The sequence below is a fragment of the Pistacia vera genome, unplaced genomic scaffold (genome assembly GCF_008641045.1).
Source record: "Pistacia vera cultivar Batoury unplaced genomic scaffold, PisVer_v2 Contig498, whole genome shotgun sequence".
Taxonomy (NCBI): domain Eukaryota; kingdom Viridiplantae; phylum Streptophyta; class Magnoliopsida; order Sapindales; family Anacardiaceae; genus Pistacia; species Pistacia vera.
Window position 1 is genome coordinate 15925 of NW_022196332.1, and position 11927 is coordinate 27851.

Below are 11927 nucleotides of genomic sequence, written 5' to 3' on the forward strand. Positions count from 1 at the left end.
TGGAATAGTAATTTAAAAAAAAAATTAATGTTGATGTGAACATATGACATCACCGGTTCGATCAATAGGTCAGACCGATTAAATCAATCAAACTGGAACCCGTCAGCTGACCAGGTCATTGACCAACCCTATTATTAAAACATTACCTAAGAGTTAAATCTCAATAGAATGAGCTATTTTCTTCGGTTGGGTTCAAATTTCCCAACTATGTATGCATTTCTTATTGATTACCTTCATCACATAATACCCATAAAAAGTCCAATTATGGAAACTAGGTTGAAAGTAAAAGTTGTAGTACAAATAAATGAAGATAAATATTTGACTCATTATCGAAGAAGTTTGATCCGTCACCTAAGCCTCCATAACAATTTGTTTGGTAATTAATCAGTGAATTAGAAGGGTTCTTTAGTAAATTAAACTCAGAAGAAATCCCTATAATTTGCCCAATTATATCTCAAATCTAAAAAAAGCGAAAAAAATTAAACCTTCCTCTTAAAAATCTACAATTTGTTAAAAATGGAAGATATCTAACGTGGTGCTTTCTAAAACATCTATTCTTCATGCAAACGTTGTGTTGAAGTTTTTTTGCTTTTCAATTTTCCCATCTACATAAACCCAAAATTTTCCCACTCCCCAAACGTCATATGAACCCCCAATCAATTCACCATGGCAGCAAAATCTTTTGTCCCCAAAACCAAAACCTTCACATCTCCAAGACACCCGTCAATTTTCCCACCAACCCTAATCTCTCTTTCACCTCTTTCTTCTTCAACTCCATCTCTTCTTTCCCTCACAATCTTGTCCTCATCGACTCCGACTCCAGCCAAACTCTAACCTTCCATGAACTCAAACTCCATGTCACCAACATCGCTCACTCGCTATTTCGTCTCGGAATTGCCAAAAACGATGTCATCCTCATATTGGCTCTGAATTGCATCCATTTCCCTGTCAACTTCCTCGCAATTATCTCCATTGGCACCATTGCCTCCACTTACAATCCATCATACACCATTGCTGAACTCTACAAACAAGTTAACGATTGTAACGCTAAACTTGTAATCACCGTTCCTCACCTTTTCCACAAAGTCAAAGATTTCAACTTATCAATAATTTTCTTAACGGATTCACATTTAGAAATTTCTCACCACTCAAAAATCTATCACTACTCGGAATTAATAAAAAATTCATATGAAGAGTTTGATGATTCACTGTTTAATAATGTAACACAAAATAATGTAGCATCGCTCTTTTACTCATCGGGTACAACTGGAACAAGCAAGGGAGTGATTTTAACTCACAAAAACATGATCGTGGCGTCGATTATTTCCAGTGTTGATCAGGATCGATACAGTGAATCAGAGAATGTTAGTTTGTGTTTTTTGCCGGTGTTTCACATATTTGGACTATGGAAGGTTGTGTACGTGTTATCTTTCATATGATGAAGCAGAGAATGATATTTGGGGAAAAATGAACTACTTCTTTATTGAATGCACTGTACCTCTTATATACAAATACAATAATGTTAGTTAATAACTAACTTGAGTTAACTAACTAACTAACTACAGTTAACAACAATAACTAACTACATTAACAATATTTAACTTCCAATACCCCCCCTCAAGCTGGAGGGTGGTAGAGATCAAGCACACCCAACTTGCCTAAAAGATGATGATGAAGTTGGTTCCCAAGAGCCTTAGTCAAAATGTCAGTTGGCTGCTCAGATGAAGAAATGTAGGCAGTGCTAATGAGGCCCTTTTGAATCTGTTCCCGTATAATATGATAGTCTATATCTATATGTTTGGTCCGCTCATGAAACATGGGATTCGAAGCAATGTAGTGATCAACTTGATTATCACAATGCAGAGGAACATGAGACAAATTGGAGAAACCAGGTTCTTGGAGAAGCTGGACTATCCACATCACTTCACAAACAGTTGAGGCCATGGCCTTGTACTCAGCTTCTAAAGAAGATTTTGAGATAGTAGCTTGCCTCTTGAATTTCCAGGAAATGAGTGAGGAACCAAGAAAAATACAATAGCCTATAACTAATTTTCTAGTCATCAAACAGGAGGCCCAATCAGAGTCACTATAGGCAAATAAACGTAGACAGTTGGCTGCGGGAAAAAAGGGACCTAAACCTGGAGCAGATTTCACATATCTGACAACTCTAAGGGCTGCTACCATGTGTGATTGTTTAGGCTGATGCATGAACTAACTTAATAAGTTCACAGAGTAACTCAAATCAGGTCTGGTCATGCACAAATACAGGAGCTTGCCAATCAATCTCTGATAGACTGATGGATAAGTAAAAGATCACTGCCAGTAGGAAACTGATCATCATAGGCTGTTGATGTAAGTTTCAAATAGGACTCCATAGGAACACTAGATGGCTTAGAAGTTGATAATCCAAACTCAAAAATAAGCTCTAGGGCATACTTTCTCTGACATAAGCTAATGCCCTTACTTGATCTAGCTACCTCAAACCCCAAAAAGTACCTCAACATGCCCAAATCTTTCAACTTAAAATTGGAATGCAATAGCTCTTTAGTTTAATGAACCATATCTGAAAACCACCATGCAACAAAGCTGAAGTCAGTTTATAATTCCAGGCCTTGGAGGCCTGTTTCAAACCATATAAGGATTTATGTAGCATGCACACAATATGTTTTTGCCCCATTTATTGTGTAAAACCCTGAGGAAGTGTCATGTAAATTTCTTCTTGCAAATCCCCTTAAAAGAAGGCATTATTAACATCAAGTTGAAATAGAGGCCAATGAAGCATAGAAGCTAAAGCTAAAATGGTCCTAACAGTAACCATTTTTACAATAAGGGAAAAAGTTTCAGAATAGTCAATACCAGCTTGTTGTGTGTACCCCTTAGCAACCAAACGTGCTTTATATCTGTCCAAGGTTCCATCAACTTTGTACTTGAGCTTGTAAACCCATATACAACCAATGAGAACTTTGCCAGGAGGTAAGGGTACTAAAGACCAAGTGTGGTTAAGTTCTAAGGCATGGATTTATTTATTTATAGCATCCACCCAATTATGGTCTTGTGATGCTTGATGAAAATTAGAGGGTTCAACCAAGGACAGATTTGATAAAAAGGCTTTATATGTGGGTGAAATAGTGTTATAAGAAACAAAATTAGAGATGGGATAGTGTATGTGATTGGCTGAGGAGGAATGAGGGATAGTAGGACAGACAAAGTCTTGTGTCCAAATAGGAGGATGGACACTCCTGTTGGATATCAGGAGAAGGACAAGAAGTAGCAGGACTTGGTGTATTTAGGGAAGAAAGGTCAGTGGATAATGTGTCGGCAGGGGATGCAATTGGTTCTGTGATCTGGACATGAGGGGAATCATGATCTGAAAAAATAAGAGAAGGAGACTAATTTAGTTCTATGTCAATAAAAGCAGAATCAAGTGGAAAGGTAACCTATGAGGGGTGAGAAAAGGCAAAAGGGAAAATGTGTTCATAGAACACGACATCTTTGGTAACTGTTATGGAATGAGTAGACAAATTATAAAGGATATACCCTTTTTGAGTTAAGGAATAACCCAAGAACACTGAGGGTATGGCTCTAGGATACGGTTTGTCTTTAGAAGGTAAAATGGTAGCATATGCCAAAGATCCAAAAACCCTTAAATGATCCAATGTAGAAGGTTTAGTAAAAAAAATTTCAAAAGGGGATAATCCTTTAAGAACTAAAGTAGGTAGTCTATTAATTATATAAACTTTTGTCTGGACACAACATCCCCAAAATTTATTAGGAACATGAGACTGAATGTGCAAGGCTCTAGCTACTTCTAAAATGTGCCTATGTTTCCTTTCAACTACGCTATTTTGTTGAGGAGTGTAGGCACAAGTACTTTGATGAATTATGCCTCTACTACTTAACAAATCATGGCAAGAAGTATTAAAAAACTTTGACCCATTATCAGTTCGAATACACTTAGGATGCATATGATATTGTGTGTGAACCATTTGGAGGAACTGTTTGCGTGTAGAAAAGGTGTCTAACTTGAATTGCATAAGAAACAACCAAGTCACCCTAAAATGATCATCTACTATGGTAAAAAAATATCTAGCATTACCATTGGTAGGAATCCTATATGGTCCCCAAACATCTAGGTGCAAAAGATCAAAATTATGTTGTGATTTTGATGCATTATTATGAAAATGAAGCCTGGTTTGTTTGGCTAAAGGACACACAGAATAGTGTATAGAAGGAAGATGTGATGTGTTTATTTTGGGCAAATTGGAATGCATAGTAGACAAAGTAGAATAGGAAACATGGCCTAATCTTTGGTGCCATAATGTGATAGTTTTGGTCATAGAAGGTGACACACACGAATTAGAAAAAACAGGCATTTTATTAAATTGTAAACTGGGGTGTACAACTTGTGAAGAAAGTAAAGGCTTACATTCAGTTTTATTAGGCTTTTCAAAAATTGAGACAAAGGGAGAAATATGCAAATTTGGATCAAAGTAATAGAGTCCTTGACTATGCTTACTAATCCCCTTCAATTTGCCATTGCAAAGATCCTGAATTAAGCAAAAATCAAGATAAAAAGCAATGAAATAGTTGTTAGATTTGGTAAGTTTTGAAACAGAAAGTAAATTGTGATGAAATTCAGGAACATGTAAGACATTAGACAAACAAAGATTACTATCCAGATCAATAGTTTCGATATGTTTCACATAAGTTTTGGCTCCATTTGGTCAACCTACAAGAAATCTAGAGGATTGTTCTACAGTAACAAGTGATTTTAAAAGAGAATAGTTAAAGGTCATGTGATCAGTTTCTCCAACATCTATTATCCACTTACTATTATCAAGACAAGAAAATAGAGCAACAGATATACCTGCAAGATTAGCAGCTGGTGGAGAGACATTTTCCTTTCCCAACAATTGAAGAAGTTGATTATACTGCTCGTTTGTCAACACTGGACCAACCACAACAGTAGAATTTCTAGCTTCAACAGAATCAAGAGTTGAGTTTTGAGCGTGGACTTGATTAGCAGAAACTTTTGTTTTGGAAGAGGATTTGTTCTTTGTGAATTGATGATATGCTAGGTAGCCAATGAGTTTATAACAAGATTCCTTCTTGTGTCCAGGTATGTGGCAAAAATCACACTCAATATATGGTTTTTTGCCTTTATATTTTTTGCCTTGATTCTGAACCTTTCCATTATTGTAAGCATACAGGGCAGTAGTTAAGTCGGAATTCTGATTCATTCCAGCTAAGACTTTTTGACTTTCATCTTGGTGAACCACAGGGCAAGCTTGCTTAACACTTGACAAGGGATTCATAAGAAGAATCTGACTATGGACCATGGAGTAAGAATCATTCAATCCAATTAAGAATTGTAATAGTTTTTGTTGGTTCAAGTGTTCCAAATAGGCTTTTGATGAAATACTATCAGGAGCAGGAAGGCTAACCAAGGAATCAAGTTCATCCCAAAGCGCTTTAAACTTATTGTAATAAATGGTTACTGAGCTTGTACCTTGTGTTAGATTAATGATTTCTCAATGAAGAGCAAACACTCTGGTTCCATTCACTTTGTTGTACCGCTCCTTTAAATCTTGCCAAACCTGTGCCGCACTTATAGAGTAAACTATGTCGTTAAAAATCTCTTTTGATACGAAATTGAAAATCCAGGCAAGAACCAATGAATTACACCTTTCCCATTGTGGAACAAGGCATGAATGAACTGACAATTTGGTGCATGTTCCATCGACAAACCCTAACTCATTTTTTGCGCAAAGGGAAACTGTCATGGCACGACTCCAAATCCCGTAGTTTTCAGTTCCAATAAGTTGTTTAGATACCAAAATAGACCCCGAACTGTCAGATGGATGAACATAGAGAGGTGAATTAGCGTCAATTGAAAGTGCTACTAACTCTTCAATTGAGCTCGCCATAGGTACTGAGCTTAAGATAGCAAGATGAATGAAAGAAATGAGCTGAAAACGAAGATGAATGAAAGAAATTCGAACTGAATCAGAACGAAATTGAAGACTAATCTAAGATCTCTGAGCTAAATCAAGCTTCGATTGAAAACAGGAAAAAATTGGGGCAAAGGAGCTCTAATTGAAGGTTCTTGATTCTTTTGAGTTTGATCGGAAACAGAAACGAACTTGATTGATCTGATTCTTTGATCGAAAAACAGAATCTTAATGCTTTGATACCATGTTATCTTTCGTATGATGAAGCAAAGAATGATACTTGGGGAAAAATGAACTACTTCTTTATTGAATGTACTGTACCTCTTATATATAAATACAATAATGTTAGTTAATAACTAACTTGAGTTAACTAACTAACTAACTACATTAACAATATTTAACTTCCCATAGTATGCGCAGTTAAGGAGAGGGAACACGGTGGTTTCAATGGGGAAGTTTGAGATGGTGAAGCTTTTGACGTTGGTGGAGAAGTATAAAGTAACTCATTTGTTTGTTGTGCCTCCAGTGGCCATTGCGTTGGCGAAAAATCCCGATATGGTTAAAAAGTATGATACTTCATCGTTGAAGCAGATTTTATCCGGTGCAGCCCCGTTGGGAAAGGATGTTATGGATGATTGCGCTAAGCATTTGCCTCACGTACGTTCATATTGTACAGGTATTGAAAGTTATAGATTCTATTTGACAACTCAGAAACTCTTACCTTTTTTTTTTTAAAACTATCGGCGTTATGGTTTATGGAAGGGATATGGTGTGACAGAAGCCAGTGGAACCGTTTGTATGGAGAATCCAAGAGAAGAAGCTGCCTTTTCTGGTTCAAGTGGAACACTTGTTCCAGGAGTTGAATCCCAGATAGTAACACTGGAGACGATGAACCCTCTTAGCCCTAATCAAATCGGAGAAATATTGTTTCGAGGTCCAACTATGATGAAAGGTATATTTCGATTTGACTATGCAGAGTCCTGTTTTACTGAATATATTTCTTCTTCAAAATAATACCATTTCTTTCAATTATATATTCTGTTTAACTGTCAATCAGTTATTTTGTTATACAGGGTATTTGAACAATCCATCGGCAACAAAGCAAACTATTGATTAAGAAGGTTGGTTGCACACAGGGGATATTGGATATTTCAATGAAGAAGGACAGTTATTTGTTGTTGATAGAATAAAAGAGCTTATCAAGTGTTATGGTTACCAACTACCATTAAATATTGATCTAGTGATTTTATATTTCAATAACTTTAATATCTAAAATAGAAATTGATATAATATAATAAAGTATTTTTAATCTTGCATGTAACTTTTAGAATTGCATTCAACTTTTATTCTGAGAAACATTTCAAATGAAAACGTTTTTTGTTGTTCATAAATTGAATGGTACCAGCAGAGCTTGAAGGGCTTCTTCTTTCACATTCAGAAATAATAGATGCTGCTATCGTTCCGCAAGTTAATATATAATCTTATAATGAGTGTGTTTGGATTTGCTGTAACTTAAGAATTAATCGTTTAATTATTAAGCTACAACAACAGAATTGCTTGATAATAATCATCTACCTTAGCTCGAGAGATTGTAACACATATTTACGCATCGTGCTTCTTTCACATCCTTCTCCATACTGAGCGTTGCAACACATAGTTAAAGCTTCTCCATATGCTTCTTGTAGATTTCATGATGCTAAAGCTGGTGAGGTCCCAATTGCATATGTTGTTCTCTCCCCCAAGAGCTCATTGACTGAAGATGATGTTAAGAAATTCGTGGCTATGCAGGTATCTTTTATATCAAAAAATTCGCTTCTTTTCTTGATAATATAGTTGTCTTAACGCTATTTTTGCTGTACAGGTTGCTCCATTCAAAAGATTACGCAGAGTCAGTTTCATAAACAGTCTCCCGATATCAGCTTCAGGCAAGATTTTGAGAAGACAACTCATTAATAAGAAAGTTCAATCCAAGATATAAGATACAAATTAATCATATCACTTATCACAGTGTATAATGATTTTAAGTACATAACCCATGGTTGTTCCTATGATTTCGGAGGCTGAAGGCATATACACTTAATATTTTGTTATAAGAAAATTGAATCAGTAGTAATAGGAGTCCTGCTCGGGATTGGGGTTACTAATGTGCATTTTTAAATGGTGATTTTTTGTTGGTTTGCTTTATTTTGGTGATGGCTGTCTTGTGTATGTTTTGGAGATGGTCTTGTATAGGTTTTTGTTTTTGTCCTAACCTAGGGTGTGTATGTTTTGGAGATGGTCTTGTATAAACTTTTATTTCCGTCCTAACTTAGAGTTTGTCATGTGGTAGGAGGTGCATTGGAAGATAGTGTCTTATGTAACTCTTTTGTCTTGGTTAGACTTTTGTTTTTTATCCTATTTCAGGGGTTTGTCTTGTGGTAGGTTGACCGGTTTTATGGGTCTCTTTGTATTTTTTTTTTTTTTTTTTTACCCCCAACACATAGTTATAAGTTTTTGTCTTGGTTAGACTTTTGTTTTTTATCCTACTTAAAATATATATTTGTTTTAATATTCTTAAAATTCAATCATATTTTATTTAACTTAAAAAATTTAGATTTTTTTTAACCCTCTAGGCATGTTAATTTAACTAAACATTCAAACAATAAAAACTTATAAATTGACAAAAACACCTTTATCTATCCACATATTCTTGGCAGTTGGCCACCTTCGTCGGAAGGTGGTTGAAATCTACTAAAATGGATCACGACCGGTTGGATGTAGTCGGTCGTGTGTTGATTTAGCATTTTCCGGTCAGATCTACCATGGATATGGTTGAAAAAGGTCAAAAGATTTGGCCGTTCTGGCCATATATGTTTGTCAACGACGGCTAAGATATGATCATTGTTAACGACCAGATCTTTAATCGTAGATTTAGCCGGAAAAAGGCAAAATCGATGCACTACCAGTCGATCGTACGCCATTCCGGTGACTTTGGACCATCATTTGACGATGGTAGTCGGTTGTCAGCATTTAATGAATGGGTGGAGGTGTTTTTGTTAATTTTAAAACTTTTATTGTAGGGAGTGTTTAGTTAAATTAACAAATGTAGGAAATTAAAAAATAATCTAAATACTTTTAGAAAATATTTTTCAAAAATTTATCAAACACATTTTCAAATTTAAATTATATTCTCGTAATAACAATTCAACTTAACTTTTTCAAAAATACTATTCTAAATACTCTATCAAACACAACCTAATATTTTTTTCCACACTATTATACTTGTAATAAAAAAAAAGAAGATGTTTATTCTTCTAGCAATGTTTTAAAACCCAACTCGGGGTGAAACCTAACAAAGTGGTTGGGTCTCGGGTTGACCGGTTTAATCGAGTTGACCAACGGGTCAAACCGGTGTCTAAAGGCTTGAAATCTAACAAAAATACCCTTGAAAACTAATGTAAGTCTCTATAGGTTTAAAATCTTGAAAAAATATTCCAAACACTACTATTGGTGTGGCAAATAGGTTTTGTTTTCAGCAACGACAATACTCCCCATCACCACGAAAACACTCTCCTAAGCCTCCTGATTGAAACCCATCTCACCCTTCCCCCAATTGCTTTTCCAATCATCGGCAACAACGAGCTTTTTTAGGCGACATTTTTTTCACTCATCGGATATCGACACTGTTGCCACTATTGCACTCACTGGCCATTCCTCTTCAAAAGCCCTAACATTCCAACTTTCAATTGTTCACGCATTGATGTCCTAATTTTTAGGGTTTTCCAGCTCAAACTTACGCCATCTTTTAGAATGGATGATAAATATGGGCATTGATATAGGTATGAAACCCAACTCACTCCATTACATCTCCAGATGTATTTTTGTTATATATGTAATTATAAATTTTGTGAAAACCATACATTATTTGATAAGCAAAATTTTGATGAGTGGAGTTGCTTGTGCTAAAATCGCGGGCCGTTAAAACCAATTGTTACAGTTAGGCATCAAATTTCTAAGCAACACATTCCATTAATGTTCCTTAAGAAAATTGGATGTGTGTTTAGGCTGAAATGATCTGACTCTTAACTTGTGCGGTCCAAAATTCTATAATTATTTTATGGTATGATATTTTAGGACACTTCAATTTCATTATCTTCCAAGTAGTTGTAACGTTGGACAGGTGGACTCTCACCTCACCGTCAATTGTTTGGTTGACTGCTATTTCCATTATTTCTCTTTATAAAGGTTTCAACTCTGATATTTTTCTCAATCATTCCATTTCTCTTTCTCTGCTGCAACTTCAATACATTAATTCATCTCTCTTCTTTCAAAATCTTGGAGGAAGAGAGAAATTCTTTTCGCATACTGGACGTCAGAGAATTCTTTGTTCGTGCTTCGATGGCGAAGGAAATTAGAAGCTTGCATTCTTGGATGGCTGTAGCTCCAGCTCTTATTACGTACCCATTAAAGACTTCAAATTCTCCCAGTTTGGAGACCATCATTGAAGAGGAGAAAGAGGAAGATGATGATGACTCATAATCTTCTCTACATTATGTTTATGTGTGGGAGTTTCTTTGGGTTCTTATTCTCCTGTTTTGCGTCTAGTTTATTTATGTGCTGATATATTTGTATATATTGATTTTGTTAATGTAGATTTGATTTCTCCTGCAAGTAAAATGATTTATTTCATTTTAGAAATTGTACTTGTCATCTTCTTCATATTGCAGTCATCATTCCAAACCCTGCGCCTAACTATATCAAACAAAAACCTTAATTTTTCCATAAATATTTGGACTTATTTCTAACCAACACAGTTACATAAAAATTTGTTGTATACTTTATTTTCAAAATAAAAATCTATGTTATACGGTGATTTCACAAGGCGTGGAGTCTCGACACATGTCCTACGCCTAAGTAATTAGTGCATAAACTCCTGCCATGTATTCTATAACCATGCGGATGCTTGAGCCACGTGTGATATCAAGAAAGGGTGATTTCATTTGTGAGACTGTCCGGGTTTGCTTCAACAGTAAAATTCACAGTTGAGTTGTCATTCTGATTGGGTGGCAGTTTATGAGAGGACTATGTTATTAAATCTTCAATATAACACCTTATGAAAGGACTGTTTTATTATTAAATCTTCAATTAATGTAGCTTGTGAAGCCATCGTATCATGCAATAAGAAGCTTACTTCATGAGCAAGACCACTCATATAATAATATAAATAGGAGTCCCTAACTCCAAATTAAGAATCTAGAATTTCATTTTCTCAATAACTGAAGATCAATTATCTATTTTGAGAGCAAATATTATTTATAAACACATCAATAAAATAATATCTAAATCACTTTAAAAAATGTTTTCATCTATTCTTTTTATGTCTCATGTAGACTCTTTGTGCAAACTCTCCAAAAGGCTCGCATACTTTTGGGTGATGCAAAAAATTGTAACAACAATCTATATTAACCTCAAAACTATATAAAATAACAAAAAATAAATATTTTGAATTGCAATAATGCAATGTTTGATGTTAATTTAGGAGAAGCTATCATACGGTTGATATTGTAATGTTTTCAAATAAGAAATATGTGTAAAATTATTTACATTTGATTCAATAATTATAATCACCTCAATAATGATTAACGAAGAAAGAAAGAAAAAGCATATCTTAAAATATAAAATATCAACTCAAGTCAATGTCAATGATGTAAGCAAAAATCTGTTCACTACATCGACCCTTCATTAACATCTCACACGTGTACACAGTAACACCGGCCGTGTGTGATCAAATAATCAATAATTTATTTCGCGTCTTTCTCAGTTTCCACGTGTCCTTCATCTTTGAAATTACTTTCGTTTCGCTCCATTCATCCTCCTATAAATTCCCACTTCACTCCATTTCTTCTCAAACCACTGAGCACCAGAGATCATCCCTTAATTACCAAATTCCAGGAAAACTTTAAGATTCTCATTTGCCTCGCTTTCTTCTGCATTTGA

General features: G+C 35.1%; 1 pseudogene; it reads left to right on the top strand.

The window, feature by feature from the left end:
* Window positions 1–666: 666 nt before the first annotated feature.
* LOC116105381 lies at window positions 667–7929 on the top strand (annotated as a pseudogene).
* Window positions 7930–11927: the final 3998 nt, after the last annotated feature.